The following is a 16,055-nucleotide window of genomic DNA, read 5'->3' on the forward strand; positions in this document are numbered from 1 at the left end:
CAACTTCACCCACTCATTGTGGTATAGTACATCCATGATGCTGCCAAATCAGCCTCCCCCTTTTTTCTTAAAACCTGGGTGCCCCTGCCATTTCTTGTGATGACAGCTGGTGCAGGTATCGGCTGCTCTTGCTCCACATGTGTTATTTCTGTGTCCTCTACATTAGAGCACACAGGCTGAATTAGGTGTGCACCCACATGGGCATACACAAGTTTTTAGCTGCTCTGTAGTAGCTGGCTCCTGTTTGCTGTCCTTGTCAATTTTGAAATTCTGGCTCTCTCTTGAGACTACCCTGTAGGTTCCAGAATATGGCAAAACATACAGTGAGCTGATCAGATCATGGGACATTGAGCTGTTGCACAAACTATCTACGTATCTCCAGAAAAACTGGCATGATTAATTCTACTGGAACCCGCAGTTGTTCGCTGTATACTAATTGTGCAGGGGAGCACTTTATGTCTTCTTTCACTGTTGTTCTCAGTCTGAGCATGACCAGAGGCAATGCTTCAGACCACTATGAGAGGTTACACATTAGGGAGTTTTGAACATGTGGTGGATCTGCTCCACCATCCTGTTACTGGTGGGATGATAACTTGTTGTGTGGAGGTAGATGCAGCTGCACAGTAGAAAAAGTTTGTGGAAAAATTGGCTTTACCATTGCCTTTCATGGCCTGTGTTTATGTTTGCTGAATCCCAAACCTGGAATCCCAAACCTGGAATCCCACACCTGGAGAACCTTGTGTTCACCAGTGATCTTGCCAACATCTCACCAGATATGTCCTGTGATAGTTTCAAGTATTAAATTTCTGCAGTCAATATATCTATGCAACCCATGTGCTTCATGGAGGTATTTTATAATCTTTCAGGGTCAGGTATGATAAATTAGAAAGTTTTGGTCAATTGCATACCCATAGTGAACTTGTTGATACAGTGCATTTACTCACAGAACTCTGACTTCTGGCATAATTGGCAACCCTGCTTATTAATTGGCAACCTTTCCATTCCTTCAATTTTGAGGACTCATTGACAAATAATTGGTGTCCCTGCCATTTTGGGACTTCGTGATGTGAAATTAGCATCATTGCCAGTTCTCAGTTTGGAGGATTCAGTGACTGACTTCTTCTTTTAATTAATTAATAGTCAGATTTTAAATTTTTGCATGAATCGAATATTCAAAATGAGTATCTAAACAGAGAACACACATGATACTGACCTTTTAAAATGCTGATGGATTCTTCTTGTCTAAATTTTAGTGTGATGTGATTTGCTAATCTTGTGTGTTCTTTTTCAGTGAGTGGTTCTTCCCACAATATTGCATGCCATCCAGCATTGTTAGTATTAGGGCATAAATTTTTTTCTTGACAGCATACATCACAAGTTAGGCAGATTTATTGTAGTCATAGCAAATGAAGACTAGGCAACCAAGCATCATGGAAAATGTAATGGTGTTACTTCACATAGATGTAGAACTGGCGGTTAAAGAAGTAGCGATGGAGTTAAATAACATGTAGGATCAGAGGGAATGCAGTGGTGTTGTATTAAATACACCTTTGGGTCAATCAGAAGATTATTCAGCCACAGAAGAAAATGGTACTGATGAAGTGTTTGATGGTGCAGATGATGGAGTATTAGTACAGGCATCTGATAGAAGGGGAAAGACATTGGAGAAGAATGTACTCAGGCCACAGAAGCTCAATTGAGCCAATCAACAGTGCCAGATACATCTATAGTAAGACATGTACATGCAAAAGATGACTTTCAGAGTATAGTTTTGTAACTCTTACTTTAACAGAGTGAGGAGATGGAGAAGTGTACCAAAGCAGTTTTCAATAATTTCAGAGTTCAAGAGGCACACAACAAGAATGTTGACAATATGTTAGAGAAGCAGCAAGAGTAGAATAAAATAGTCATGGATACTTTAAGTGATCATAAACAGTGTATTATGCAAATTTTTGAAGAAGTAAAGAAGCTTCCAGAAGTGGTTAAGAGAATGAGGTGGCAGAAACAGCAGTGAGCAGTATTCTGACTCAAATTCAGTGCCAGGTTTCCGCAGCAGTACGAAATTTGGAGCTAGGATCCTACAGGATATTCCCTGTCCCTGTTTCTGACTCCACAGACGTTCATGATTTGTTATAATTCAAAGAAATGCAAGAAAACATAAACACAGCCCAGAAACAGAGGGAGGAGGCAATCATATCAGAGCTCATTGATCTGTGGCACAAAGTGACGTAAGTGGTAGGTGTGATGGAAACCACTGGCACAGCTGACTGTGACAGATTCTGATCAGTACCTAATGTTGCACATAGGCTAGACTGTATATGTCACAGGATAGGAACAGGAACAAGCAGTCATGACCAGCATGTGGCATAAACGTTAAACTGCATCCTGTATTCAATGAAGCACTGAGGTCAGTGGAGGAACAGCCTTTTGACCACAATTATTTCTTAAAGCTCAATAAATTCCAAGTATTTCAGGGGAATAATTTGAATCTGCACCCCAACGCTTTGCCTCTGGATAATATCAAAGAAGTGATCGATTTCCTGCTGCAACTGAAGTTACAGCACCAGGAAGTTGTGAAGCAAGCAATAAATTAAATCAAGCTGGTGGCGCGCAAGACTAAAGAGAAGGCTGATAGCAGAGTGCATCTCAAGACCTTACTACAGAGCACTGAACCAATAATTGTGACTCTGTAAACAACAACCCAGTCCACACTAATGAACAGCTGGTTGTTGTACCACAACGCCAGTACAGTGAGAGTGGAGATGATAAGCTCAAGTTGCAGAGGCTGCCCTACCATGGGAACTATTCTGACTTATGCATCTGGAGAAATGACAGAAGAAACAGCAGTGAAAACTAAAATCATGGGGACAGGGCGGAGGGGGAGGGCAGGGGATAGTTTTGAGGGAAACAACAATGAGAGACAGGATGCCCACATAAGTTGAGGTGAGATCACCTCACTCGCTGTGTAATGAGACCCAGATAACTGGAAATGCACAACGAAAAGAGTTGTCCATGGAACTGGTCCCCATAGACCAACCTGTGAAAGATGGCCATGGATTTGTCATGTAATTCAACTGTTGTTTGTGAAGGGTAAATATTTTGGGGTTTTTTATTAAGATTTTTTATATGTCTTGTGTTTTTCATATGTGATTATTAAGATTTTTAGTAGGGTGAATAGTTTGGAGATTTTCTTCTTGGTGTGTAAGATGCTCTCATTTTAGTGATTAAAATTCTTCTGGGTATTATGCCACATCATTGCTAAAAACTAACAACAATTACAAACTAAAACCGATGTTTCGGCCGAATTGCAACGGCCTTCCACAGGGCATGACTGGAAGGCCATTGCAATTCGGCCGAAACGTTGGTTTTAGTTTATTATTGTTGTTAGTTTTTAGCAATGATGCAGCATAATGCCCAAAAGAATTTTAATCACTATGACACCAGCTGTGGAAGCCTACATTCTTATGCTCTTGTTTGTTTGTTGTCTGAGTATTTTCTTGTATCATTCTTTTCGTCTTGCCATTGCATTAGTATAAGTTTTTGGTAGTTGTGGTAGGATCTTCATATGGATCTTATTGATATAATTTGGGTGTGTTACAATTAGATTCATACTGGGAGGTATAATCAATATTTAGTCTACATGAAAAGTACGGATGCTGTCCTGCTGCTGCAGAATCGTGGACTTTCTGTGGTACAGTCAGGTGAACATGAGATAGTATCTGATGTGCAAATCATGTGACATGAAGTTTGTTGGTAAGTGACAGACACCCACATATTGCAGGATGGGCATCACAAAGGAGTTTCATCCTGCACTACAATGAGACTTATCATAAGATGAAGATAATTCAAGTTCTGCAAATTGGGAGATATAGAGCTCAAAGTTGGTCATGGCATTCACCAAAGTTTTCAGGTGAATCATTTGTGTGTCCGTGCTGAAAGAGGCACTGGCCACCCTAGCAAATTAAAGATAGTAGGTAGGTCCACATCAAACTGTACAGGACAAATTTTTGTGTTTAAGTGCCATTTACACTGCGGAACATCAGAACTGCTAAGTTTGTATAGATGAAGGTTTAGGGACCTATTATAAGGGATAAATTTCTGTCTCTGTACTAAAGCTAACTGATACTACTGCACGGTGTTAGAAGATGGGCACCCACTACTGCCTTTCACCATGTCAGATATTTAGCTTAATGATTTTGCTGAAAGAATTATTAAAATGGTGCTATAGCATATTATATGCATTTTGCAATTGCCTGTTCCTAAGTTCTGTTTGAGAACTTTTTGATTCAAGGAATCTAAACCAGCCTAAAATATAAATCAGGGTCACAAAGTATGAAAGGATGACGCCAGCACAGCCACAACTTAATTCTGAAGATTCCAATGGCAGTCATCCATAAGACAAGGACATGATGGATTGGACCAAGTATCTACAACAGCATGCGCATAGGGTTGAGCATGATTAACATATACTGTTCTTTTTTAGGAGATATTTTGAATGTTTCAAAAGTGAGGGATTAGTGTTTTGGCAAGAGATATTATGTCTGCCATGGGGATTCTGCCATTGAATTGATAATGAGGATATGCACATTACACACCTATAAAAGATATACAGAAGCAGTAGCCAGAAGGACATATAAATATGGAGATGATGGAAGAATGGATGAGACAGACAGTGATGTTAAGGGAGTTTTAAAATGCAATCTTTCATGTTGGCAATGTAGCAGGCATAAATAGAAGAAATAGAATGATATGAGTAGTGATAAGAAAATAGCCACAAAGCATGGAGTATGGATATCATCTCATGTATGCTTGCATGATGTAGTGATTGTAAAGTGTGCGCAATCAGTCATTATGAATATACTGTAAACATAGTTGGGTGTTAAGATACTAGTCTAGATTACGCAACACGTACTGTAGGCACAGTTAAAGCATGTGATTAACCAGTAACCTGGGATAAGTTGTCTAATGATGGATATGGACAAATGCATGTACAATAGAAGATGCAATTTCTTTTAATCTCTTCATAGATTTTTCCTTATTGTACAGAATCTATAGACTATACGACTATTTGCAAGTTCGTTGTTCAACTGTCATGTCACTTTTGATCCCTCCTGTACAAACTTTGTTGAGTTAGAAAGGTCCTGTAAACTAGTTAGTTAGTTGGTTGCATGTTACATTGATCAATTGTATGGTACGGTAGCTGTTATGATGTGGAATGTGTCAAGTGCACAAGAAATGCATATAGGAAACATGATTTTTTATATATATATTACAACACAGAGTGAAAGATTAATATTTATATTATTAACGTCACTCCCTTAAATGGCAGAAAATGCGTATACTATATTTATAGATTTATTTATTCCTATTCCAGAATTCATCTATGGTATAGAAGGAATTGTCAAGGAAATATGATTTCAATTTATTTTTGAAGCTATTACTGCTGTCGGTCAGACATTTTATTTCATCTGCTAATTTGTCGAACATTTTTATAGCAGCATATTTTACCCCTTTCTGTGCCAAAGCTAGGTTGAGTAAAGGATAGTGTAAGTCTTTCTTTTTTCTGGTACTATAATCATGAATGTCACCATTGTTTTTAAACTAGTCCATGTTGTTAACAACAAATTTCTGTAGTGAGTAAATGTACTGTGCGGCTCTTGTAAGAATTCCCAATCTTTTAAAAAGATGCCTACAAGATGTGCAACTATGAACCCCACACATTATTCTAATCACTTTCTTTTGAGCTTTGCATACTTTCACTCTCTGATGTCATACAGAAAAATATTTTGGGGTACCTCAACATTTAGACAAAAAGTATTCAAAGTATGTTAGCTTACTAATTTTTATATTCTCAAATTGGCAATTATTTTGATTGGAAAAGTTACTGAACCTAGTCGCTTTAGAAGATCCAAAATATGAATTTTCCAGTTAAGATTCTCATCTACGAGGTGCATTCAAGTTGTAAGGCCTCCGATTTTTTTTCTAATTTACTACTCACCCGAAATTGATGAAACTGGTGTTACTTCTCGACGTAATCGCCCTGCAGACGTACACATTTTTTACAATGCTGATGCCATGATTCCACGGCAGCGGTGAAGGCTTCTTTAGGAGTTTGTTTTGACCACTGGAAAATCACTGAGGCAATAGCAGCACGGAGAGTGTCTTTCATTGTTGGAAAAAGCCAAAAGCCAGTAGGAGCCAGGTCAGGTGAGTAGGGAGCATGAGGAATCAATTCAAAGTTGTTATCACGAAGAAACTGTTGCGTAACATTAGCTCGATGTGCGGGTGCGTTGTCTTGGTGAAACAGCACACGCGCAGCCCTTCCCGGACGTTTTTGTTGCAGTGCAGGAAGGAATTTGTTCTTCAAAACATTTTCGTAGGATGCACCTGTTACCGTAGTGCCCTTTGGAATGCAATGGGTAAGGATTATGCTCTCACTGTCCCAGAACATGGACACCATCATTTTTTCAGCACTGGCGGTTACCCGAAAGTTTTTTGGTCGCGGTGAACCTGTGTGCTTCCATTGAGCTGACTGACCCTTTGTTTCTCGATTGAAAAATGGCATCCACATCTCATCCATTGTCACAACCGATGAAAAGAAAGTCCCATTCATGCTGTCGTTCTGCGTCAACATTGCCTAGCAACATGCCACACGGGCAGCCATGTGGTCATCCGTCAGCATTCGTGGCACCCACCTGGATGACAATTTTCGCATTTTCAGGTCGTCATGCAGGATTGTGTGCACAGAATCCACAGAAATGCCAACTCTGCAGGCGATCTGTTCAACAGTCATTCGGCAATCCCCCAAAACAATTCTCTCCACTTTCTCGGTTATGTCATCAGACCAGCTTGTGCGATCCTGAGGTTGTTTCGGTTTGTTGTCACATGATGTTCTGCCTTCATTAAACTGTCGCACCCATGAACGCACTTTTCACACATCCATAACTCCATCACCACATGTCTCCTTCAACTGTTGATGAATTTCAATTGGTTTCACACCACACAAATTCAGAAAACGAATGATTTCACGCTGTTCAAGTAAGGAAAACGTCGCCATTTTAAGTATTTAAAACAGTTCTCATTCTCGCCGCTGGCAGTAAAATTCCATCTGCCATGCAGTGCTGCCATCTCTGGGATGTATTGACAATGAACGCGGCCTCATTTTAAAACAATGCACATGTTTCTATTTCTTTCCAGTCCGGAGAAAAAAAATCGGAGGCCTTAGAACTTGAATGCACCTCATATATGTACACCCAAAATCTTGGTATGCTGTACCCTGTCTACTGACTTCTGTTGCTGTGTTATATTTATTGAAGGAACTGTACTTTTTGCAGCAGAAAATTGTATGTACTGTGTTTCTTCAGAGTTTAGAGCAAGCCCATTTGCGGAAAACCAATTAATGACTTTTCCAAAGACCCTATTTGTATAATTTTCAGTTGGAGTTTCTTTTACTGGATTAATAATGATACCTGTCTCATAAGCAAACAGTATCAGTTCAGCTTCCTGTTGCAGATAAGAAGGGAGGTCGTTCACACATATCAAGAACAGAAGGGGACCCATGATTGAACCCTGTGGAGCACCTAATGTAATTTCACCCCAGTTATATGAAGTGGCAAACTTATTTAAATCACTTGACCCATTTATGGAAACTTTTTGCTTCCTGTTCTGTAGGTATGACTTAAACCACTCATATGGTATTCCATTTACACCATAGAATTGTAATTTCTGCAACATAACATCATGGATATGAAGACAGTAACTTGTTCTTGAAAGAACAGTTACTGCTGATGACCATGCAGCTTTTCCCTGGAATAAATGATGACTAACTGACAACCTCAGCCGCCGACAGGTGTTGTTGTTACACCTCGATGTGGACAGCTGAAAATGTGTGCACCGACTGGGACTCGAACCCGGGATCTCCTGCTTACATGGCAGACGTTCTATCCATATGAGCCACCGAGGACACAGTTAGTCATCATAGTCAGTTAGTCATCATTTATTCCAGGGAAAAGCTGCACGGTCATCAGCAGCAACTGTTCTTTCAAGAACAAGTTACTGTCTTCATATATATATAGTTAAAGGCTACCTGGCCATTGACCTTCATCTGTGCGAATGCACACAGGTTGCCCAAACTCTTACGGGAATCGCAAAAGTGTGTGCGAGTAATGAGTGTGTTGGGAAATGTCTATAAGGTACAATACATATGTAGAATTGTGGACAGTTGGCAATGTGAGTCTCACGGGAAGCGTGCAAGGGATAAGTCCCTGCAGTCACGCTATTCATCTGTGTCCTCGGTGGCTCAGATGGATAGAGCGTCTGCCATGTAAACAGGAGATCCCGGGTTCGAGTCCCGGTCGGGGCACACATTTTCAGCTGTCCACATCGAGGTGTAACAACAACACCTGTCGGCAGCTGAAGTTGTCAGTTAGTCATCATTTATAACGTCATGGTTCACACAATCAAATGCTTTGGGCGAGTCTCTGAAAGTTCCTGTGACATTTTACTATTTCAAGACTATTATGTGGACAGTGAAATTGTATATTGATGTCTCAGTGGAACAGCATTTTTGAAATCTGAACTGTGATTTATTAAGTACCCCATTACTGTTGAGATGGCTAACCCCTCTTGAGTACATTGCTTACAGCATTTTCAAAAATCTTCGAGAAAGTAAAGATACTGGCCAATAATTATTGACTATTAATTCTTAGTTGATTTTAACCCAAGTACAGAACACTGAAGACAATTATCATATTAATTAGTTTTCTAAATGTTTAATTTTGGAAAGATAGATGCTCGATAACAGGTAATTTTGTGATGAAAAGTTTGAGTACCTTGTTACTACTTAGTTGACTATTAGATGCAGGAAATTGTGGTGCTTATTGACTGTACGCCATTAGTGGCATGTTTTGTATCCAGTTACTGTCAGTGTACAGAGAGAGCAGATGGAAACAAAAAGGCACAAATGCATGCAAATCCAGTGTCTGCATGAAGCGGGGCACCTGACATGGCCAAAGGGGTGCAACTGTGTTCCAGGCAGGTCATATACTGATGCATGACAACACCGCTGATCTTCAAACACTGAGGCCAGGTATGCAGCTCAAAGGGCAGCAGCATGTGGCCAACATAGTGAGAGCCTGTGGATTACAACACCATGGCAGCTCATTTGGCATTAGGTCAACCCGGCTGCACAGGATGAATGAAAAGGGGCAACTGCCAAAGAGAGCAGTTGGGAAAGGGCAATCAACTGCTTGTGGCAGACCCTCCCATCATATTCAACAAACAGGTGTCACACAATATTTCCAATGGGTCAACTGAGGTTGTCCCAAACCAACAGACTGTAGAAATATATTTCTCCCATTTGTAAAACATCAACATCATGTCACTTGTCATGATGAAGCTTGCAACTATTTGTTCTGAGAAGAGGACACCATCTCAGTTACTGGCAACATCTCAATACCTGGCATGCCTAATACTGCCATTTGTCAACACCACTATTTTTGTCTTCTAGTGAGTTACAATGCCCACAATCATGCACAGTGATGCACAGTCAGTCACCTGATTAGATATAACATCCTGCAAGCAAACTGATTTTCTACCTTACCATTAACCTGCCCTCTTGCCCAAGTTGCAACACCAGAGTTGATAATCAAGAAATGATGTATGGTCATCCCATATGCCACATTACCAGATGCAACAACTCAGCTACCATTTCAGATCACTATCTGCCAAAAAATTTTGATGGAATGTTCTCCACATGAACAGTCTGTGTATAATGTACATGTGTAGTGCAAATAAAGTCATTGTATTGTGTTCTGTTGCTAATACAATATCATGTTTCTTTGGACTTCACAGAGAGGAGCAAAAAGTTCCGGTTTTCATTCTTGTCTGTGTTGTATTTTTCTGAGGACATTTGAAAGTTTCTTTTACTCAGCATGTTTTGTCATTGTATCAGTCTATGCTGTTTATAGTTCTTAACTGTGTCCATGGCCAAATAAACACCCACGGTAAATGGTCATTCATTCACAATGACACATGCTACTATTATTTTTGATGTTTATTTGTATCTGTCATCTCTTCACAACACATGTATACGTGATGGTTCTTGTACATCACAAAGAGTTGTCAAGTGCATCAGTGCAATGCAAATTTTCATTTTTTATCTTTATTTAACACACAGTACACATGTTTACTTAAAACAAATTACACTTATGACACAGACCTCTAACTTAAGACATTGGTGCACATTTGTCATTTTCAATTAATTTGAGATTTGTGTATATAATTATTTTCTACTCTCATTATTGGTATTGTGCCACACATTTTTAGTGAAAAGCTGAAACATTTTTCTTACTGGTATACAATCATGATTTAGGTTGACCATTAACTTGTACAAATGTGTGGCAAACTGAATTAATTTTTTGTATATTAGATTAATTTCTGTAACCTCTGCAATTTCATTGTGTTTGCAGATACCACGTAAGAATGAATGGGAATATCACAGAGGCATAATTGATGTTTTTGTACCTTTAGTTTCACTTTTTTGGTATCTGGTGGGTTACGACAAATTGTTTGGGAAATGACCCACCATATTCCTCAGTGAAACCTCTCCTGCCAACAATTTTAAATGCAACACAGGTATGATGTGAAGTGAAGGCCTGTTCCAGGCCTTACTTCACATGTTATACTGCTTTGCATATGCATTTAGTGTATCAAATTTCCATTCTTCATTTTGCTTTCCAAATTGTTCTGTGTTTAATGTTCATTACTTGCAATTTTTTTATGTAATTCATGAGCGGTCAGGACATAGTTGCTAGTAATGTAGATGTGTGATCATACAGGATTTTGGTATCGAGCTCAGTTCTGATGACATTCAGATTTCTTTGTTCACATGTTGGCTCAATACGCAGGATTTCCTCGAACATTGGAACAGCAACCTTGCTACACTGAATCAGAGTGACACGTCAGTAAGCCTCAATATTCTAGTATCTGGGTTCCCGAGAGGAGAACTCTCTTTTGAGTGGTGGCCTGGAGATTACCTGCCAACTATCTCTGATCAATAGGAGATGAGCCCAAAGGTGCTCAGGTGAGCTTTGTGAGCAATAGCATCCAGTACCTCATGGTGGTCAGGGTGAGGCCTGGACCATGTTAACACTTACAGCATGGTGCCCGTACGCCATACGGGCATGGGCACGGCCGCCCTGAGGTTGGCGACGACGCCCGTATACGGTATGGGCGAGCCTTTATTTGGCTCCTTAAGCGCGTTTAGCGCATCTCCGAAGCAGTTTCGTCAACTAATGTGGAGATATTTCACTCTTCTTCTGCAAGAGGCAAGCACTTATCAGCTATCTCATCCTGGGAGTGGCCGTGAGCACTGGAAAGATGGTTACCTACAGTTCAATCACAGGTGTTTACGATCAGGAAAATATCGCGCAGCGAGTTGACGGAGGCAAAGATCTTAGATATTCTTTATGGAGATGCAGGATCTGAAATTGACGATTCTGACAAAGAGGATTCGTACTCTCCAGACGAAAGTACAAGTGATGATTCAGGTATGTATATGTCTCAATTGTTCATAAAGTGAAGAGTTCATTACCGCATTTTGTATTGTGAGTAATGTTCATTACTTCACATACATTTAGTACCTTTTGGTACCAATCTTAGCATTATTTTTTTCTATGCAGACAATGGTACAGACCATCAGTCACCATCTGTGGTACCTGATCGTGTGAGCCTCACTGAGCACAAAGAGCAAGATTGGTCAGAACTAGACGATCAGCCAGTACTGCCGGATTTCCAGGAAGTATTAGGCGTAGCATCGCATTTTTCAGATGCCACTGAGGAGCTTCAATATTTTAGTTATTTCTTTGATGACAACCTTATTCGGCTCATCAAAAGTGAAACAAATCTGTACGCTGGTAACGTTATTACGACAATGAAATGCAAAGGTAGCCTGAAAATAAACTCCGTTTGGCATAAGCGGTCTGCAGTAAAATTGCAAGAGATTTACTGCTCTCTCAGTATTATTTTGCATATGTGCATCGTCAAATTGCCGAAAATCAGTGATTATTGGTCAACAGACTCGTTTTTGCAGACAGGATTTGCGAGTAAACTGCTGAGTTGTGATCAATTTTGCACTACATTGTCGATGTTACTCTTGAATAACAATGTTACGTTCATTAGCAGAGGCGAATAAAAGCGCGACCCACTTCACAAAGTGAGGCCTTTGTTTGATTTTTTTGTCAATAAAAGCAAAATTAGTTTTCATCCGGGCATGAATCTGACAAATAGATGAGGTAATGTGTCCCTCTCGTGGAAGAACAAGCTTCAGAGTATACATGAAAAACAAACCCAATAAATACGAAATAAAATTGTATGCTCTCTGCGATTCGTCAACTGGTTATATGCTAAACTGTGATGTATATACAGCTTCTGCAGGCAGTGTTGACAAAAGTATCCAGGACCTTGTAAAAAAGTTGTGTTCACAGTACTTTGGTAAAGGAAATTGCATTTATATGGATAGGTACTACACCAGTCCATCTCTTTTGGACATTTTGTGGGAAAATAAGGCTCTTGGAGTGGGAACCGTAATGAAAAACAGGAAAGGTTTGCGACAAATATTCAGAACACTAAAACTAAAAAAAAAAAGATGGTGTTTCCTTTGAAAAACTATCACTTGGCAGTGAAGTGGAAGTCAAAATGAAATGTTTTTTGCCTTTCCACAAAGCATAAGTTTACCAGCACTAGTATTCAAGTGAGGGCCAAAGGTGGAATAGCAGAAATTGTAAAGCCAGACGTTATTATTGATTACAATAAAAATAAAGCTGGGGTTGACAGAGCAGATCAGTTCTCCAGCTATTATCCGTTTGCCCAAAAAACTTTGAAGTGGTGGTAAAAGCTGTTTTTACACTTGTTTATCGTGTCAACTGTCAACAGTTTTGTTTTCTATAAAGAGAACACTAGGAAGAATGTATCCCTAGTAGACTTTATTCACAGAGTGGGGAAAAATTTGGCTGAGAAGGGCGGAAATATTTTTCAGCAACAAGCCGCTTCATCCTCACAAATTGAGAGGACATTTAAAGGCACTTTCCAGAGAATGTCCCAGTGAACACTACTAGGTATTGCAAAGTATGTTCAGACAGGGGGAAGAAAGAGACGGGTAAGCGCATCAGGAAGGGAAGTAGATGGTGGTGGAAGGACTGTGGTGTTAGCCTTTGTGTCCCACAGTGTTTCCAGGATTTTATCACAAATGCTAACTACATCTGAACTATTAAAATTCTCTAGTTTACAGGTACCTGCAGTTAGACAGTCCAGTGATATTTTGTTTTAAATTTAGATACAGTAATAATGGCATTACTCAAGAGAGAGATCATGTAAAACTTTTTTATCCATGATACTTTTGTGTTTTCTTTTTTTAATTATAACACCCATTTGTATTTTATATTGTAAAATAAACTTACATTCATGTAAATCTCTTACTTTTTCCTTTCAAATCATGCCAGAACCATATTCCTACCATTTTTCTGTTCTTTGCAATCTAATTTCAAACATCCATTAAATATGCCAGTTCACAGCCAAGTGCCGGGTGTAAAGATGGCAGTGTTGAAAGTGTTAAAACCCATTAAAGAGTGGTTTTGGCCATATGTAGTGTAACTGTGTGCTATGTTTGCTCTTGTGGTGCTCTCTTGCGAAGCCAGAAATATTGTCACACGTGTGTGTATAAAACCTTCCCAGCACTCTTTGTGCATGAAAGTGGCTGCTAGCCTTTCTAAAATTTTCTGAATTTCCCATCCTGAAGAAATGGCCATGGGAATCGTCACCTGGTCTCTGTTGGCTAGTAACTATATGGTTTTCATTGGCTGATGCATTTTGTCACAGAAGAAGCTGAGTAGCACAGTCACTGTGGTGTAGTGGTTATGATACTAGACTGTTGCCTGGAGGGCCGTGAGTTGAAAACCCACATGAACTGTAGAGTTTTAAATTGTATATTTGGTTCAAGTACATTTTAGAAGTATCCACAAATGTCAAGAATCATTGTACTGGAATGTTCTGTAACTGTATATATGGGGTATCTCACTACCAACATGAACGTACGGCAGGGGCTTAGGAAACGAAATACTACGCAAAATTTTAAAACATGAACAAATACTATTTTCAATACAAAATTGTGAATTTTAAAATAGACACCCCCTATTATTTTGTATGCAATCAATAGCATGAAAAATCACAAAAATAATGGCATTGGTTGCATCACAATACGTCAATTACATCCTGAGAAATTGCTGAAGTTGATGCTGAAACAAATGTAGCGCACAGCTAGCACACGTCCTGAGACTCAAGCATGCACCTCACGCTGTCTGTGTCAGGGGCTTACACAATGGGAAGGTATGCACAATTCACCAAAATAAATAAGTAACACGTCCAGCGTGAAGTTACGTTTTTCAAATTGTAAATGTCTGTTTATTCTAGCGAAATGACAACTAGAGCTACAATTAGAGATAACACACTTGAATTCGCTTTGCTAAACACATTTACTAGTGCCCTGTTTCTCACAGAAACTGTATTGTTGTGCATTACATCCAGCATAGAAAATATACACACATCTTGACCAATGAAACTGTCTCACATCAACATATGTTTGGAGTGCCCTCCATTTGCATCAATACACCTTTGCAGATGAGTAACGAAAGAGTGTTGCACAGATTGTAGAGTTTCTACAGATACTGCCACACACACAGCAGTAATATGATGTTACATACCCTCTACTGTTGTTGGGGGTTCTTGGTACACTCTGTCTCTCACTGCGCCCCAGAGAAAGAAGTCTAATGGCATCAAGCCGGGGGACTGAGCTGCCCATTGCACAGTGCCTCCCCGCCCCATCCACCTATTTGGAAATGTTGCATCTAGAACGTCTCTAGCAACTTCTTCATTGTGTTTAGGACATCCATCAACTTGAAACCACATTGACAGATGAGTTTCCAATCTTAGACCTTCCATGAGGAGCGGCAGTGTGTTTTGAAGAAATGACGCATATTGCTGTCCATTCAGTGTTCCATGGTAAAAATAGGGACCTCAATACAGTTAGTAGTGATATCGCACCAAACATTGACTCTCCACTGTCGCTGGTGAGCAACTTGGTGAATTCAGTGGGGATTTTGCACGGACCAGTAGTGCATGTTCTGCAGATTCACATTATTTTCTTATTTGGTGTGGGGTCAACTTGGACTTCCAGTATGTGGTTGTTTGCAAAGAATTCAAGTGTTTTGTGTGTATAATCATCCTTAAACATAATAACTGTTCTGGAACCTTTATCAGATTTTACTGCCAGGGCATTATGGATTTGTAGTTTCTTATTGATTGACTGGTGTACATTTATTTTTTTTACACAATTTTTTTACACAAAATAGTAAAAAGTAAAAGAATGAATATCATGGAAGAAAAGGAAATTTTCATACATAACACAAAGCATGGAGATAACATTCTTAATGAAATAACCAAATTCAAAAACTCAAAATCTCAAAATTCTTCAACAGTCTTAAGCCAGTTCTAATTCAATAGATTCAAGAAATGTCAATGTAAATAATTGACTAGAACCAAGAATATCGATACAAAACCTCAATAATCAATACAGACTCACATGCTACAGTCCGCCATCTTGTGTTGTGTGTATAACGTTGAAGGAATTTGTGCAGTGGATTAGGTTGGCAATCAGTGACAAAATATAATGTGCAATAGTGTAATGTCAATCAACAGCTCCGCCATTACACCAGTGATGCAAGTGAAGCAGCAAGATGATGAAACTGTAAGTGATCAACTGTCATATAAAAGCCTTTCACACTATTTTCATAACACATAACTTATACAAATTTATCTACATCCAATACAGGCTGTGATATACATAGTCAACAACAAAGAAGAAAACTAGTAGAAGACATCACCGATTTCGATTTCTATATGTACACTGGCCCCCTCCTTCACCCCAAATGCCACACCAGCAGCTACAGTAAAAAACAATGGACAAAGTGTTCTACATTAATCTAGTTTAAGACTGTTTATTT

The sequence above is a fragment of the Schistocerca americana genome, chromosome X, assembly GCF_021461395.2.
Source record: "Schistocerca americana isolate TAMUIC-IGC-003095 chromosome X, iqSchAmer2.1, whole genome shotgun sequence".
Classification (NCBI taxonomy): Eukaryota; Metazoa; Arthropoda; class Insecta; order Orthoptera; family Acrididae; genus Schistocerca; species Schistocerca americana.